This window comes from Mesoplodon bidens (genome assembly GCF_964165515.1).
Source record: "Mesoplodon bidens genome assembly, chromosome: 10".
Taxonomy (NCBI): domain Eukaryota; kingdom Metazoa; phylum Chordata; class Mammalia; order Artiodactyla; family Ziphiidae; genus Mesoplodon; species Mesoplodon bidens.
Genome location: NC_138172.1, coordinates 30,434,675 through 30,452,418, shown reverse-complemented (window position 1 = coordinate 30,452,418; position 17,744 = coordinate 30,434,675). Strand labels below are relative to the sequence as shown.

The 17,744-nt window shown below is 43.2% G+C and overlaps 1 long non-coding RNA gene across 2 annotated transcripts in view; it reads left to right on the top strand.

The window, feature by feature from the left end:
• Positions 1 to 3,596: 3,596 nt before the first annotated feature.
• The window catches only part of LOC308623526, a 348,033-nt gene continuing 333,885 nt past the window's right edge, over positions 3,597 to 17,744 (top strand). For both annotated transcript variants that reach the window (XR_014016832.1, XR_014016833.1), the window contains exons 1-2: positions 3,597 to 3,857; positions 6,166 to 6,283. This is a non-coding gene — a long non-coding RNA (uncharacterized lncRNA). The remainder of the gene's footprint in view (positions 3,858 to 6,165; positions 6,284 to 17,744) is intronic.

Sequence of the window (17,744 nt, the reverse complement as noted above, 5' to 3'; positions counted from 1 at the left end):
TATAGCTGATTCACTTTGCTGTACAGTAGAAACTAACACAACATAGTAAAGCAACTATACTCCAATAAAAATTTAAAAAAATAAATGGTTGGATTGGATGGAACATGAATTATATCTCAATAAGACTGTTATAATAAAAAAAGGTAAGACTGGAGCAGGGAGGGAAGAGCCAGCCAGGTCCTGCAGGGTTTTGCGGGCTTCACGGAAAGTCTGGTTTTACTTCAGGTGAATGAGTACACATTGGAGGTTTCAGAGCAGAAAAGTGATGTGATCTGATTTATATATTTTTAAAATTTCTTATTACTCCTTGCTCATATTAATAATATTATTACCAATGTTACTATCTTCCTGTCTGGTTTAGGTGAAGTGAGTTCATTGAATGCCTGCTCTGTAGCTTCCAGGACACCAATGCCCATTAAGCACTCATCAGCTGAAAGTCCAGGGCCAAGTACAGAAGATTGTGAGCAAGTATCAGCCAGAGCCTCATCTGGCTTGCTGGATGGTGGGCACAGATTGGATGCACCATCTGCTCTACCTTAATGCAGTTTTAGGAGCAATGAAGAGAAAATTATATAGTAGGGGCATCCATCCAGGACTCTTGCCAGCCTGACCTCTGCCATTTGTCTCTTTGTCTGACCCTAGTCATGGAAGAGAAAACCTCATGCCCCACCTGAGCCATTCCCCAAGTCAAATTACTCCACAACTGAAGTGCGTTTTCTCTGGTAATCTCTTGTATGTCCTCAGAGAGAGAGAGAGAGGGAAAACAGAGTCTCAAACAGCTTTTATATGTGAGGTGTGGCAGCTACAAGCAAGGAAGGAAGCAAACATCTCATTGTGCGGTTAAGTTGTCTCATTACATCATTTGTTGGCAGCCTTGGATGACATTAGTTCTGGGAAGTTGGCCATATGTTTTTGAAAAGATAAGGATTCTTCCTCTAGTTGTATTGATGGCAATGAGATCATGACATAAGAAGGTGGGGTTTTAATAGTAAAACGTAGCATTAAAAATTTAGACCAGAAGTTAGATACTGAGTCAGGGCCAGAATGATAGCAGTGTGTAGCTACTTTCTATCAAGACAGCAGTGAGCTGTAGTTACCTGAGAGGTTGTGGCTCAAATACATTCAAATTTTTAAAATTTAGATACTATAATAATTAAATCTAACCCAACTGTTGAACCCATTGTCCTGCAATTTGTAAGCCATGAGATGGGTTTACTGAATCACTTTTTTTTTTTTGTGGTATGCGGGCCTCTCACTGTTGTGGCCTCTCCCGTTGCGGAGCACAGGCTCCGGACGCGCAGGCTCAGTGGCCATGGCTCACGGGCCTAGCTGCTCCGCGACATGTGGGATCTTCCCAGACCAGGGCACGAACCCATGTCCCCTGCATCGGCAGGCGGATTCTCAACCACTGCGCCACCAGGGAAGCCCTTACTGAATCACTTTTAATCTTGAGACAAATTTTCAGAATGCTAATCACTGCCCCCCAAAGTCTACTTCACCATTCAGAAGAAACCTAGGCAGTTGCCTTAGATAGGATTCCCTCTATAGATTTTGACTTATTTTATAATAAGTAAGAAACTCTCCTCATGATAGGGTCCCTAATGGTGACAGGAGAGGACAATGGTGATGATCCTGAGTGTTTCCCATGTACCAGGCACTGGGCTTAATATCACTTAATTTCATGTGCTTATTTATTTTAATTCTTATGAAATAGAGACTACTAGAGCCTTGAATTACACTGAGGTGGTAACCGAAAGTCAGAGAAGGTAAGAAACTTGTCTAAAATCACACAGCTCCATAGCTTTCACAATCTTCCAAAGAAATTCATTATTTATTAGAACACTTGGTCCTTTAAATATTAACTTCTTTCGTGGGTTTCAGAATATGTCCCAAGCATTTACATGAATTTTAATTTAAATTTTTCAGGCATGCCCATGGATATAAATATTTATTGAAATATGCTTTTAAGGACAGTAAATTCACAAATATCGGTAAAAGACAATAAAATGTAGGGCAGAACAGAGATTCTATCACTAGAACTAAACCCGGACCTTCTAGATGCTTGTCTAAAACAGGAGTCAACAAACTGTGGCACGTGGGCCCAATCCAGTCTGCCACCTGCTTTGCTAAGTAAGTAAAGTTTTATGGGAACACTCTTTCATTTTGTATTGTCTGTGTGGCCGCTTCCACACTACACCACAGAACTGAGAGGCTGTGACAAAGACTGTACATTACAAAAGCAAAAATATTTACTATCTGGCCCATCATAGAAAAAGTTTGTCAACCTTTGGTCTACAGAAACTAATAGCATAAACGTAGTATATGTAATTCCCACAAACTCTGTAGTCATGCCTGCTGTGTTTCTCCAGGTTTTGGCAAAGAAGCAAACTACCAGGGCAAGTAAATGCCTTGATGCAATGTCCATCTCACTTCCTGAAATGGGTAAAGGCCTTCCTCTTTTCTTTCTACTGGGAAGAGTGAACCAGAATTAAAGAGGCCAAGCCACTTGCCCAGGTCACAGGGCAGGTGGGGGACAACTTGAATAATGATGGTATCGGTGATAACAAACCTGCTCATCTTTATCCTGTGCTTGAGCACTCTGCTCTGTGCTTTGCAGCAGTGTCTCCCTGAACTCTCTCTATAAACGCCTTCTGGGGTAAATTACTATTATTACCCCTATCTGATAGATGAGCAAACGGGGGCCTCAAGTAGGAAATTGCCAAAGGTCACATAACTTTCTGCTGACTCCAGGGAGAGTGCTTTCATGACGATACACTATCAAAGCATATTGAGTGAGAGCTCTGCCCAAAGGCCCTCCTCAGGGACTTGGTGGCACCGGAAACAACAGGTGTGGCTGCCCTTGTGGCGGCCAGGCCCAAGGTTGTACTGCTCTCCACAAGGCAGGTCAGAAAGTTGAGAGACAAGGTGTTGGGGAAGGAAAAGCAGCTTTATTCAGAAAGCCAGCAAACCGAGAAGATGGCGAACTATTGTTGTCAAGAACCATCTTAATTTGCGGTAGAATTCAAACTGCTTTTATGCTAGGAAAGGGAGAAGTAGGAAGGGGTTAAAGTCAGGAGGTGACAGACAACAGCAGACATCTGGGCGCCAGCAAGGGTCAGGGGAGGGTTGTGAAAACTCTTTGTTCTTGGTCAGCTGACTCTGGTTGATGTGGGTCTGGTCATGAAATTCCTATAAATCTTGACAAGACAATCGTTATTTTTGTTCATACTTCCTTATCTCCCTGTGGGAGGCAAATTTCGGGTGAGGGGCTCTTTGCATAAATCTTAAGCTGGAAGCAGAATTCCTTTAATGATTAACATTTCTACACGCAGGGCTAAGCAGAGGCTTCTGACTCAGGTTAAAGCAGTAGAAGAGGTAGGTACAATATGGAGACAGAGGTGTCAAATTTCTTCTTCCCTGTTGTGAGGAAATGAGTCTTTTGTGGCTACACAAGAAGGAGAAGTAGGGGTTCCGGAGAGCCTTTGGACAGGGGATCATCTGCCAGGGCGGGGTGGGGGTGGGGTGGGGGGGGGGTCTCTCCTAAACCATTTGCACCTGCATTGCTCCCAGCCCTCTTGGGCCAGCAGAGCTTCTCAAACCACTGCTTCCAGTTCACTGAGTGCCAGGTGAAGTGAGTCTCCAACCGCAGCACAGCAGAAGCAGATTTCGAATTGGAATGTGTGCCCACAGGTGATTCTTATGCAAACTAATGCTTGGGAACCACTGGGTAAATGCTGAAAAGAACGTTTGGCGCAGAGGAAGCTGGGTAGACGCTGGGTAGTGGGGAAAGCTGGTCTTCCCGGCCATCTTCATGGAGAGTTCTGCAACCAGACGGTCCGTTGGAGGATGGGAATGTGGTGAGTAGCCAGGTTTTTTTTTGTTTGTTTTTTTGCGGTACGCGGGCCTCTCACTGTTGTGGCCTCTCCCGTTGCGGAGCACAGGCTCCGGACGCACAGCACAGGCTCAGCGTCCATGGCTCACGGGCCCAGCCGCTCCGCGGCATGTGGGATCTTCCCGAACCGGGGCACAAACCCGCGTCCCCTGCATGGCAGGCGGACTCTCAACCACTGCGCCACCAGGGAAGCCCCCAAGTTTTGCTTTCAGAGTAGGGAAGGGAAGCATCGGCAAGGAGGTGGGAAAGGACAGGGAGAAAAGAGTCAGGTTTTATCCCTTCTTCCGTTCTTATCAGTGGCCCATCCAGTATGAGTACTGCTCTTATGTGGTAGCTGAATAATGCACACCCCTCACCCCCAAAGATGTCCATTGTCTAATTTCTGGAACCTAGTAATATGTCACCTTACATGGGAAAAGGGATTTTGTAGATGTGATTAAGGTAATGGATCTTGAGATGGTAAGATTACCCTAGATTATCTGGGTGCACCCAGTGTAATCAGATAAACCCTTAGAAGCAGAAAACCTTTCCTGGCTAAATCTGAAGAGATGCCAGAAGAGGCAGGAGAGATTTGAAGCATTCGTCCCTCTGTTGCTGGCTTTAAGAAATAGAAAGGGGCACAAGCTGAGAAACGCAGGTGGCATCCAGCAACTAGGAACAGCCCTCAGCTCCCAGGCAGGGAGGAAACCCGGACCTCAGTACTCAGACTTCAAGGAACTGAATTCTCCAAACCCCTGAATGAGCAAGGAAACGGGCTATCTTCTGGAGCCTTCAGAAAGTGGTACAGGCAGCCCTGCCCACATCTTAATTTTGACTTAGTGAGGCTGCGTTACACTTCTGACCCACAGAACTGTGAAATAATATACTTGAATTATTTTAGCCACTCCTTTTGTGCCAGTTTGTTAGGGCAGCAATAGAAAGTAGAATTAAGCTGTGCTGGCTGTAGCTAGAATGTGATTCAGGTTGGAGGAATTATGGGAGAAAGAAAATGGAAGAGATGCTTAATTTTGAGTCCCTTGTGAGGAAAATATACATGTTTATTATCTAATCTAGTGACACACCATAAGTATTGAGATGTGTTTCCTGTTATAATCCTTTCCAATTTAATCCCTGCCTAACCCCTGAAATGGGAAATAGGAAGAAAACTGAGAGAGAGTGCTGTGAAGCAAGCTTTCTCTGACTTACCCTCAGAACATTTAGGAAAGAGAAAGATTCCCTCCCAGACTATAGAGCATCAGTGTCAGGACTCAGAACTTTCTGCTAATTTTTGGCATCAAACTGTTCAGCTACAGTCATGCCAGACTAGGAACAGGTAGTGAACTCTTAGCTGTTTGGAACAATTTAGGAATTTCTTTGTCACAAGGTAGAACACAAGCCCCTAACAGTCTGAGTGCACCGTCTGCTCCACCCTTCACCTAGCCCAGAAATTCCGCAGCGACACCAGAGGGAGTGGTGGCCGAAGGTGACTTGCTTTATGCCCTTGGGATTCCTGTTTTCTCGTCTCCAGTTCTCTTGAGCTATTCTTAAAATCACTGCTTTTGCTTCTCCTCTACCCTGTGTTTATCATGCAGTGTTCTTTCTCCAAGAAGGGAAATAAATGTGTTGTTTAATGTATGAGGATATAATAATAGTATATTCCTTTGCCTGAAATGCATTCTTAAATGCTACCTTGGTGTGTACTTTAATTGAGTTGGATAGAAACGGCACACCACCAATTGTTAAGGTTAATGACCCAATGATCTACAAGATGAGGCACATTTACTGGCAAATAGATTTTAGTAATTGTTCCACTCCACAGTGAGAATAACGGTTTGTGCATTGATTCATCATGACTAGGTTTGTGTATTGATTGGTCATGTTTTTTAAAGACAGGACTTAGGGCTCACCTAGAGGAGACAGAAGATCAGGGTCCTGAAAACAATGGAGAGGCTGCCTAGGATCCATAAGAGTAGCAGGCCCCATAAACCCTTCCTGCTAAGAGGACTTTTGCTCAGGGAAGGCCTCAGTTGCCCTCAGGTGGAGGGAATGATGTTTCCAAGGTGATATTGGCTTGGTGGTGCTACAGGTGCCAGAATTAAAGCGCACACACACAACTAATATAGGTTTATTTTTGTTCTAATCTAAGGAGTATTAGATTAGAGCTATACTTGATACTCCAGGAGTTTCCATCAGAGTTTCCATTTCTAAGGGAACGGGAAAAAATAAACGGTTTAGGGAAAATACCTGCTAGGGTGGTTTGACCTCTTAAAATAAAAATCTTTTAATTGTTTTAGGATCAGGATGGAGGTTCAGTTTTCAAGTCGACTAAATTTGCTTTCGATGCCCTTGCCTCAGTGTGGGTTGAGAGCTGCAGAATCATCTGGGAAACCTGGCCACTCTAAACATACCTCAGTAAGTCTGCACCTTTTTATTGTCTTATATCTCTCCAAGAGTCCACACGTTCTGTTTCAAGAGTATCTCCAATTACCTTGCATTAACTGTGACAAAAGCTCAAGTGGGGGAATCAAAGCAGGATTGGACCGAGGGCGCAGAGAGCTTGCGAGAGTAGGGGGCCCGGCTCCTCCGGGCCGCAAGCTCCCCTGGGTCCTCTAAGCTCAGTGGCCATGGAGTGCAGGTCCTGAGTCCCTTTGGTCTGTGCTAATCGCAGAGAAAGTGACTGAGATGAATCGAACACAGGAATGGCAATCCTTATTTTATTTTTCCAAAGGTGATATTTATATCGTAGTTGAAACATGTAATCTGGAGATTACCTAAGACACGATGTGGGACAGAGGGGCCAGATTGCAGAGAAAAAGTTCAGCAGAACATGGTCCCACCTGAGAGGTGTCATTATTAAAAAGCAAGTGAAAGGCAGTGCATCTAGATGAATGCAATATCACACATATGCACAGAGTAATTGGTGGTGTTTTCCTTTTAAAAAAAAACCTTTAAATTGTGAAGTAGCGTACTTTAAAACCGGGATATACGATGTATATTTACAGTTTAAATTAGAGGAAAATAAGCACCTATGAACCCACCACGCAGTTTACACAATGGAATCTGAGTGACTCCCCGTTCCCCAGGACCCCCTCCCCGGGCACACCCACCTCCTCCACCTTCCTCCCTCGGAGAGACGGCGCCCTCTGAATTTTGTGTGATCATTTAACCTTTAAGAAATACCTCTCCATATCTCTGACATCGTTTAGTTGTACATAGCTTCAGTTCATTCTTTTTAAACGTTCCATATAGTTTTTCACAACTGATCTAAGCACTCTAGAGTGGATGGAAACTTGGGCCATTTCCAGTTTCCGGTATCACAAATAAGGCTGTTAAAAGCATCACTGTGCATGTCTCCTGTCACACACATGCAGGAGTTCTCCAGGGTAGACACCTTGTAAACTGGCAAACTCGCTCCTAGTTATGTGAATGTTCAGTCCTACCGCCTAACGCTAAGGTGTTTTCTAAAGTGTTTGTACCAACTTTTACTCCCAGTATCAGTGAGTGAGACCTTTTCTTGCTCCATACCCTTGCCAGTAGTAGATGTCGTTAGAGTTCTTAGGTTTTGCTAATCTGATGGCGTAAAAGATATTTCATTGCAGTTTTGGTTTCGCTAATTCAGATTGTTGATAAGGTTGAGCATCTTCTTATGTTGGCTGTTTCTTTTGTGAAAAATCTCTTCATAACCTTTTTCATTTTTTTCTATTGGGTTTTTTTCTTTGTTATTAACTCATAGGAGCTCTCTGTATTCTAGATCAGTGCTGCCCAATAGGAACATAATGCAAGCCACATATGTAATTTTAAATTTTCTAGTAGCCACATTAGAAAAGTCAAAAGAAACTGGAAAAATTGATTTTTTTATAGTATCTTTTTTTCTTTTTAAAGACACCAATTGTACTTGAACATTTGTTACTTTTTCTTTTTTTTTTTTTTTTTTTTTTTTACTTTTGGCTGTGTTGGGTCTTCGTTTCTGTGCGAGGGCTTTCTCTAGTTGTGGCAAGCGGGGGCCACTCTTCATCGCGGTACGCGGGCCTCTCACTATCGCGGCCTCTCCCTTTGCAGAGCACAGGCTCCAGACGCGCAGGCTCAGTAGTTGTGGCTCACGGGTCTAGTTGCTCTGCGGCATGTGGGATCTTCCCAGGCCAAGGGTCGAACCCATGTCCCCTGCATTAGCAGGCAGATTCTCAACCGCTGCGCCACCAGGGAAGCCCAGTAAAATTGATTTTAATGCCTTGTTATTTCATTTAACTTAGTTTATATTATCCAAATACATCTAAAATATAATCATATAAAATTATTGATGAAGACTTTGAAATCTGGTGTGTATTTTATACTTAGGGCAAATCTCAATTCGTGCTAGTCACATTTCGAGTGCTCAAAAGCCACGTGTATGTCACAGCTACTGTATAGAACAGTGCATGTCCAGAGACCGATCCCTTGTGAAGCATACTTTTTTCTAATCTTTATCTTTTCACTTTGTGGTTTCTTTTTATAAGCAGAAGTTCTTCTCTTTAATGTAGTCACATTTGATCAATCTTTTTTTAGTGCTATTTTGCATCTTGTTTAAGAAATTCTTCTCTATGCTGAGGTGATAAATCTTTATGTTTTCATCTACTAAAGTTTTCAAGTTGTGTCCTTCATATTTAGGTCTTGATGCATATGGACTTAGTGTTTGCTTTTTTGAGGTAGAAATTCAATTTTACTTCTGCATATAGTCAGCCCTTTATTGAATAGCCCTCTTTGTCCCACTGCTTTGCGTGTCAGCCCTGTCAGGTTCCTGTCAGGGAACTAGTCACATTTCCATTACAGGCATGGGTATGTTTCTGTATTCTCTCTGCACTTCCATTTGTCTTCTTTTCAAATACCACACTGTCTTAATTACAATAGCTTTAAAATAAGCCTTCTCATCTGATGGGACAAGTCCCTTGGCTTGCTTTTTTCCTTAGGAGTTTCTTGGTATATTTGGCCCTTTGCTTTCAGATATAAATTTTAAAATCCCTTTGTCATGATGTGTGAAAATCCTTTGGTGGTCCTTCCATTTTCATGGACAATCTTCCATTTTCAGATGAGTCACTTTGCACCTCTGGCCTGTCTTTTCATCTGTAAAATGGAAGTAACAGAGTTCCTTTTTTACAGAATTGTTTTTAAGATTAAATAAAATAATGCATGTATAGTCCCTAGCACAATGCCTGGCACGTGGGAAATTTCCAATAATTAAATGAGTAGTTTTATTATTGTTAGAGCCGAGTTGTGGCCGCCCTGCTGTGGAAAGTGCTGGGATCCTGAGAGGAAGGCTGGCTTTTAACTGTGCAGGACTGTAGTACAGGAAATGCAGACTTATTACCACCTTGTCATCACATTCTGATGCGGGCTTTCATGCTTAATGTTCATAATGCACACGTATGGTACTTTACACTTTTTAAAGTATTTTCCCTCATTTGGTCACATTTGGATTGTTCAGGAACCTTGAGAAGCAAGTAAGCATACACATATTTGGAAATATCTGAGCCTAGAGCTTTAGCTGAGCTTTAGGGGCTCTATCAGGGCACTGGGTGGAGGTAATGAGAAAGAAAATCTTCTACTCAGCCACCTACATGCCAGCCATCAACCAGGATGATAATGTGTAGGTAGAGATGAGAGTAGGATTGCCAGATACAATAGAAAACCTCCAGCTAAATTTGAATTTGAGATAAACAGTGAATACTTTTTAGTATAAGTATGTCCCAAATATTGCACAAGATATACTTACATTAAAATTTATTTACTCACCTGAAGGTCAAATTTAACTGGGCGTCCTCTGTTTTTATTTGCTAAATCTGACAATCCTAAGTCGGGGGTGTTGCCTTTACTACTTCAAATTGGGATTGAGCTGTAGTGATGTAATGCATTAGTTGCCCTTAGATGGTGTGCAGTCCAACCCCTCCTTTTGGCAGATGTAGAAGTTGAGATCCAGAGGCTCAGAGTTGGGTAACTGCAAAAATGGGATGCTTCTCAGCTCTACGTTCTTTCTAATGCTTCTAAATATACAAAAATACGCGGCCAAATTTCCATTATCCTGCAAACCCTAGAGAAATAGGGACCTTTACCACATTGACCACAGACCTTTGGTCATGTACAGGTTCTGTGGCAGGCCCTGGTCCCCAGACCAGTATCTGGTCACCCATGGTGTTAACCCAGGTCTGAAATGCTCAGGATTTTAGAAAGTATCATGCTGGATGGGAGTTGAAGGCCATAAAGGTAAGCGGCTGGCCTTTGAAATGACAGCCTTGTCAAAGTCTTCTGGTAGTATGGTGATAGGGATCAGAGATGCAGATAAAAGCATGCAAATTTTCAGATAAAAAAAAGAATAAGAAATGATGAAGGGGAAGGAAAGAGAAACCGAGGAGGAAATATAATGCCTCTTCCTAGCATCTGGAAGGGCTGAAGGACAGAATGGTGGAGAAGAAGTGGGGCTCCATTGGGAGAGGCAAGTGGTATAACAAGACTTAATATCAGAATATTCTTTTCTAAAATGAAGACGCTTAGACTGAGAGAGGGCTCCCATGGGCCTCTTAGACTGATGAAGAGTCCCATTGCTGGAGTCATTTAAAACCAGAACTGAGCAAGGCAATGGAAGGTGCACTGCAGGAAAAACTCCCCTGGATATCTTTTGAGATGGACTTGATCATCTGATAGGTCTTTTCCTTCTCTCAATTCCTGTGAATCACTGGCTCATTTGAAAACATGACGGTTAAAACTCTCAGGAAACCAGAAATTGAGAATTTAATTGAAAGTAATTTTCATACAAGTGAAGCATGTCCAGAAAGTCATTTTGTGTGTATGTGTAATTTTTTTTCTTTTTTTAAATTCGGGATAAGTTGAGAAACTACTCTCAAAATCCTTACCAGGCCGAAGCTTTTTTTCAAACTTGATGAACTGTTATAATTCCTAACCTGTAGTTTCAAATTATTTTTATGTGACACTTGGATGATGATGTCTCTTTGACTTCATTTATCTAACAAAATAGTCTTTTCAGGAAATGGATCTCCCAGCTTACTTCCAAGCTCTAAATAAACATCCAGAGTATCTATGTGCTATAAAATCACCTCCTCTATGATGCTGATCCAAGGCATGAAAATTGCCCTCCCGGTGCTAGAAGTCAAGCCTGGCTGACCTTCCCAATTTTTCTGCCACAAATCTGAAAAACAAACCCAGCTGTTCTGGAGAAACATCAGGAGGAGACACTCATTAGATAAACATTCATGCCTTCCTTTCATTGCAGACGGCCTCCCAGGAGATGAATTACATAAAAAAAACTCTACCTGTTAGCAGGCCTTGATTGCTGTCATGTTATTTTCCTACATTAGTTCTAATATTCCTGGTAATAGATGTTTTTTAAAGGCAATTTTGGTAGCAGCTGTTATCTTTTGCTTCATATCTTGCTTGTCCTCTGTGAAATGAATTACCAAATATTGTTAATTCTACCCTTTTTCCTCCAGCTCTTCCCCTCCATCCCTACCTCTGCAGCTCCACTGTCACAACCTAAAGGCCTCCCAGCTCCTCTGCTGTGGACTCTGTAGCTGCAGCAACATTAAGCTTCCCAAAGCAGAGCCTTGATCCTATCTCTCCTGCTCACAAACTGTCAGCAGCACCCAGTCTTCTTATGAGGCATTTTCCAAACATCGGTCATTCCAGTATCACCTCCATTATTTTTGCTGCTTTCCCTTCTCTTTGTGCCTTTGCTTACTTCATATTTATCTTTAAATGGACCTTTTTTACTTAAATGTATTCTAAAAGGAAACTTTATCTCCAAGTAAATGGAAAACCAGTATCATCTATCATAATAGAAGCTGACAATAAATACAGTGAAAGCAAAACAAAACAGAAGTAGCATCTCCTAGCTGAGATAGTACTGCCTGAGGCTGTAAGCCTGAGGCCTGCTCTCTCTATGTGTACAAAAGTTCCATTTGTTCCTCCAGATCCATTTTCCTCCCTTCTCCTTGCTCTCTGCCCCGGGAGGCTGAGCTCTATGGACAAACTCGGCAGCTCTCCTACCTTCTTGTCTCCAGTTGGGCTCAGCCTGTGGGAGCCCAGCAGGGTCTTGGAGGGAAGGAAGCAAAGCGGTGTGTTTCCTGCCCCCTCCCTTGCCTCCTGACCGCCTGCCTGGCAGTGTGCCTTGACCAAAGGTTACTGCTTGTTTTAAGGTGGCTTCGTCCACAGGGCTCCCTCCTTCTGCGTTACCGTAAACTCTGCCTGTCTCATCCCTTGACACCTAGAGATAGTGACAGCTGGGCCTTTACTAGCCCTGGGTTGCTGCTTGTGGTCACCTATCCCCGTACGTGGTCTGTAGCCCCTTTGTTAACCCCTCCTGGATTCTCCTACTTTTGATGGGGTCGTATCTCTCCTTGGAGACCCTGACTAATATAGTTGTCATGGATCGGATGTTCTAGATATGCATTGATGGAGACTTTCTCCTTGGCTTCATCAGAGGTCGGAGCGGGACTGATGGACATACTGTCTCTACGATCTACCTGGCGTGTGTATGCCAGTGACGCGTGTGTTGCCCACTCTGGGGCATACCTTTCTATGGAATAAACCCCCGCATTCTTTGTGCAGAATTCAAGCTGGACTGAAGCCCTGCTCACTCTCCGCATCCTATTTCCTTCCACACACCCTTTGTTACAGAAGAATGGACTTTATGCTGTTCCTTGCTCTTGCCCCATGATTCCCCACCTTTGGTCTGAATTTAGGCAGTTTCTTCTGACTAGAAAGTACACCTCCTCCACCTCCACAGTGAATCTGGTCCTGGTTCCAATGCTGCCTTCTCCACCAGGGCCTCACTGATATGCTAGCCAAGCAGCTCTGCACATTGTCTCAACTTCCCCCAAACCCCATGTGCCATTTCCTCCATGTCTCCTGTGGGGTACCAAGGGTTAAATTTTCCCAGGCTCCTGGCTCAGCTGAGACTCATGCGCAGGCCTGCCGGCTGCTTGGACCTACCTCTGACACCACTTGGTCATTCTTCCTCAAAGTAGGTCATGTTCTAGCTTGTTTTATCATCAGGCCTTCTCTTCTGTGCTGTATGTAAGCCACCATTCATTCATTTAACCAAGTGATTAAAACCTACAAAGTTCCAGGCACATGCTAGGTGCTGGACATTCAGTGATATGTAAAACGTGATCCCTGTCCCAGGGAGCTTAAGAAAACTGCAGAGACCCTTTTAGGAAAGCCATGGACTTCAGAGTCCCCCATTAATAACTTATTTACACACACATGTGAACAACATGTAATAGCCATTGGTTTACCATTTGGGATGAAACTGCCCTGGGTTTTGAGGCCATCCTTCATTGGGAGACAACTTCCCTCATCTACACTCCTCAGAGGAAGTCAGGGGGTCAAGTTACCACATACAAAAGCTCATAATAGGGCCAGGCTCCAAATAAGGGCTCCGTGCATGTCAGGGGTGGTGGTTGGAGGGGAGTGGTCATTAGCTAGTGAAAGGCTGGACGTTGGCTCTCTAAGAAAAGGCAAGATTCATGTTCACTTCAGACCACCTGCATTAAAACTCCTAGTGGCAAATCTTCCAAGTACCAGGGCTGTGATTACAAACAAACTCAGAGGGAAACACTCAGTAAACACACCAGAGCAGGAGCTGTAGAAGGAGCCAAGGTGTGCAGAGCAAACAGGAACTACAGCAGACAGAGTACAAGTCCACCTGGAAAATTCATACACGTACTCTACTCAGATTCTCTATGTGGAACATTTTTGTACATCTTAGAGCTGTGATAGGAACACAGAGGATTATGTAGGTTGCCAATAAATACTTACCAGATTGAATCCAGTTTGGGTACGTAACACCACAAACCTAATTTGAGGATGGCGATAGATGCACTCTATATTTTAAATATGGACTATTATTTCTGCCCTAAGATAATTTACAACTGACCCATTAACATAACTCATCTTTTTCTCTTGATCAAAAGAATGTAACTTGTAACTTGGAGAAGATCGTAGAAGTAACTCTACCTTCTCTATTATTTTAACGGACAGAAAAGTGTTAGTTTGTGGGGTTGCCTTGGGTCATTCATCTGGGGTGAACAGATACCCCTCTGCGCCCAGGAGAGGAGGAGGACATGGAAAATCCCTATCCTGGTTTCCTGCCTCAACGGAAGTCCCTGGGTACCTTTCATGCTGTCCGTCTATGAGTGAGAGGTCGAACTTCCTCAGTGAGAATCACAGCTCTTTTTGTTTACCTATTTTGTGTAACCAGAAGTGAACAGACACGTTATATTTTATTAGCTCATTCTGACAAGAGCCCTCTGAGGTTGGTACACTTGTTCCATTTACATGTGAGGAATCTGAGGCTCACTGAGCATAGGTGCCTTGCCCGGAGGACATCCGGATGGTGAGTAGTCCGGGTCCCTGGTGCCCAAGCTTGCACTTTTACTGCCTCTCAAGACACTGTGTTCATTCTGTTTGGTTGGGCTGACCTGACGTTGTGAGTATCTGATAGCTTATTACCTTGAATTCTCTAACCATTACCTTGCTGGCGCAATGGCTGATGTTCCAAAGATGACTCGAGCCCCTGCTATATCCTGAAGAGTGATCTGAAACATTAGAGAGAGACATGAGCATTGAGCGAAGTCTTCAGGAAGGGGCGGTGAATCTCCTCCCTGCTCTCCGCTACTGTCCCTGTTTGTCTGTCCTTTTGTTTGTTAACCACTTCTTCCTCCAGACCATAAACTCCACAAGTCGGGCCATAACTTTGGTTTTCACTCCTCTATTCCTGGTACCTAGCAATAAATACCTGTTGAATGAATGATTTCTAACTGAACTGGTCACCCAGATGTAATGCACATGTTTCAAGTCTACTTACCAGAATTTTTCAGCAAAGAGTTCTGTCGTTTTGACACATAGTGATACAATTTGTATAATTTATTCATAGAATTCTTCTTAGACTACTAATAAATTCCTGTGGGACATAGTCCCTTTGTATGCTGTGGAATCCACCATAAAGTGTTCACAAGAAATGACTTTTAAAAATTTTGTTCGAGGCTATGTTGATTTTGAATTTCTGAATAGTTATGCCTGAGTTTCTCTTTGTTTCAGAACATACCGTGAGGGATATTGGCATCTCTTTATATTAGGACACTTACCGATTCTGAGTTAAAAGATGGTTGGGATGTAGCAGAGGAGAGAGATCAGAAATCTCTACTCCTGGAAGCACATACCATTCACACACCAAGGAGATAAATTCCTGGTGTGGATTTTAACACACAGGTGACATCTGTGTACAGTTCGCTTATGTGTCTAGAGGGTAGGATGATCTATGAACAGGGGCTCCACATCTGCTGAAGGCAGGAAATTCAGCCCCATGTCTTGCCACCCGAGGCACTTTCATGTTTGTTTTCATCTCCTGATAAAATTGAGGCAAACCCACAGACCAACTGAGACGTCAGTCTGTTTGTGAGCATGCAGCCCGCCCTCTTGATGGCCTCCCTCCGCTCAGGAAGGCAGTGGGGAACAAGAAGAGGACCTCTGGAGAGCTTACATTCCACCGGCTTCTTTGACTTTTGCCAACCGACTTTGCAAGTGTTCTCAAAAATCACTTATTACCTCTGCAGGTGTGAAAATACCCTGTGCAGTTCCAGGGTTTGTGAAAGCACATGAAACAGCCTTGAAAGCTGCTCTGGCAAAGCGATTGCAGTTGGAATTAGCTATGTCACTAAGCCACATCCTGGTTTAAATGATATTATTTATATCCGGTTGCACTCATCAGCTCCTGAAGCCGTCTGTCGAGCACCAAAGTCTCCCCGCAGCATTTCCGCTTGGCCCTCCTTGGTGTGAGGACAAGAAGGGTGGCTCCTCTCTCAGTCTCTGTGTTTGAGCCCATTTCACACAGGAAAAAATGTCCCTAATATTGAAGTGGATAAACTCGCTGGGATTTCTGGATGTGGTACACAAACCCAGAAGGCGGTGGATTAAAAGGTAGAAAGAGGAGAGCTCGCTGCCTTCTCGTGCCTTTAAGTGGGCCTCTCTCTGGAAAGAGGAAACGTAGGTGTATACAGCAGTAACTAGCATGACTGAGGCTCAGTGTTTCTGATCATAAAATGGGAGGAAGAACAGCATGTACTTCCCAGGGTTGGTGAGGGACCCTAGGAGGAGATGCACACAGGGCTCTTAGCACGGTCGTTACTGGCAGGTAACGAGTTCCCGCTGGGTAGCCACCGCTGCCCAAGGTTATCTGGAAGGCTGTGCAACATGTGCACATGCGCATGTTAAAGAGTGTAGAAGTAGCTGTCGGGATACAGGCTCTGGTCACGTCAGGGCTGTGCTCTGGTAGGCACTGGGTGCTGGTTCCAAACCAAAGTCTCTTTTGCATGTAATGCATTTTCCCTGGGGCCCAAAAGTTTCCATGTGGCCTTTTTAACGAGAGACAAACTACAGCACTTGCATTTTGATGCCTCAGTCTGCTGTTTGATGATCTTACTGTTCGGTTTATCTATTTTGGTGCTTGTACCTGTGTTTTCTGTTGGGAAGTGAGGTGGTGGTAGATGTAGAACTTTTGTATGTTAGTGTGACCAAAATCTGACATCATTTAAAGGTAGCAAATAAAACTACCTGTTTCTCACTACCGCCTTGAAAATAGGATTAATTTGCCTTCTTGGTAATGAACGGCACTGCATTCTGCATTTGTCGGACTTCACAACCACACCCCTGTATTGGAAGACTGTATGGCTCCCTGGTGAGATACCAGCAGCCATGGTTTGGGCAGAATCACTGCCTTAATGATTCGGAAATTTTCCCCTCCAGTCTCCTAATGCTAAGAGGATAAAAACCACTGCTGAGGGTCTGGGTCTGGGAGAGAAGCCAGAGCAGCCTGCCAAGTGCAGATTTGTTTGGAAGAGTCAATGTTTAGCTAAAAAAATTGATACAAAGTTTTCCTTTTATTCCATTCAGTATCTGTGTTTGTTCTAGTATTGATATTAACATTGTTTAAATTATCCCCCCAACCCAAGAATTTTTAAGTAAAATTAAGGCTGAAAGAAGATCTATATTAAGTCTATAGTTTCGCTGACTCCCAGCATATAACATTTGCTGACTTCGTGATTATTGGATGTGAGATTTGAAACTGTATGTCAAATTCTTAATCACCCTTTTATTCCATGCTTAAACTAAACTGGGTCTATCTAAGAATAGGTGGGAAGGAACTCAGGTATGGTTTTTGGAAAAATTAGGGAGTGTTGTATCTGCAGTATTGATGAGGTATATCATGTTCCATGTCTGCTATAACATCCTGGCGGAGAGCCCTATGTTAGGTTAAAACAGAATCAGATCCAGCCTTAGTTGTGATTCACTTATTTAAAGACAGCCACTGCTTCCTAGTCTCATTTAGGCTCTTACCATGAAAAATATTAGACATTAGATGCTCTAGATCAGTAAAGGTTTGAATGACCTTTATGAGGCAGCTTGCCTTGGACTAGATAAGTAGGGAATCTTCATTGTGTGTTCAGACGTTACTTTTCTAACCCTCCTCCAATGTACAGGATGAAATAGCCTTAATTCTGCCCAATATAACTTTACTCATTGGAAAAGTATGTACTTATATATATATAAATATACTAATACAACATATATGAAGGTCTACCCTATATTAGGTATGAGGATTACCAGTATACCAGTAAGATATCAACAGACTTTACAATTAGGGCCTCTGGTCTGATGGAGCTCATATTCTAGGGTATGGAGAAAGATGATAAACACATGAATAAAATTTCAAAAACTGATATGTGCAACAGAGAAAAATTCTAAGGATATAACTAAGTTTGCCTGCTTTTGAGAGGTCAAGGACAGCCTCTCTGAGGAGCCATCATTTAAACCATGATCTTAAGAAGAA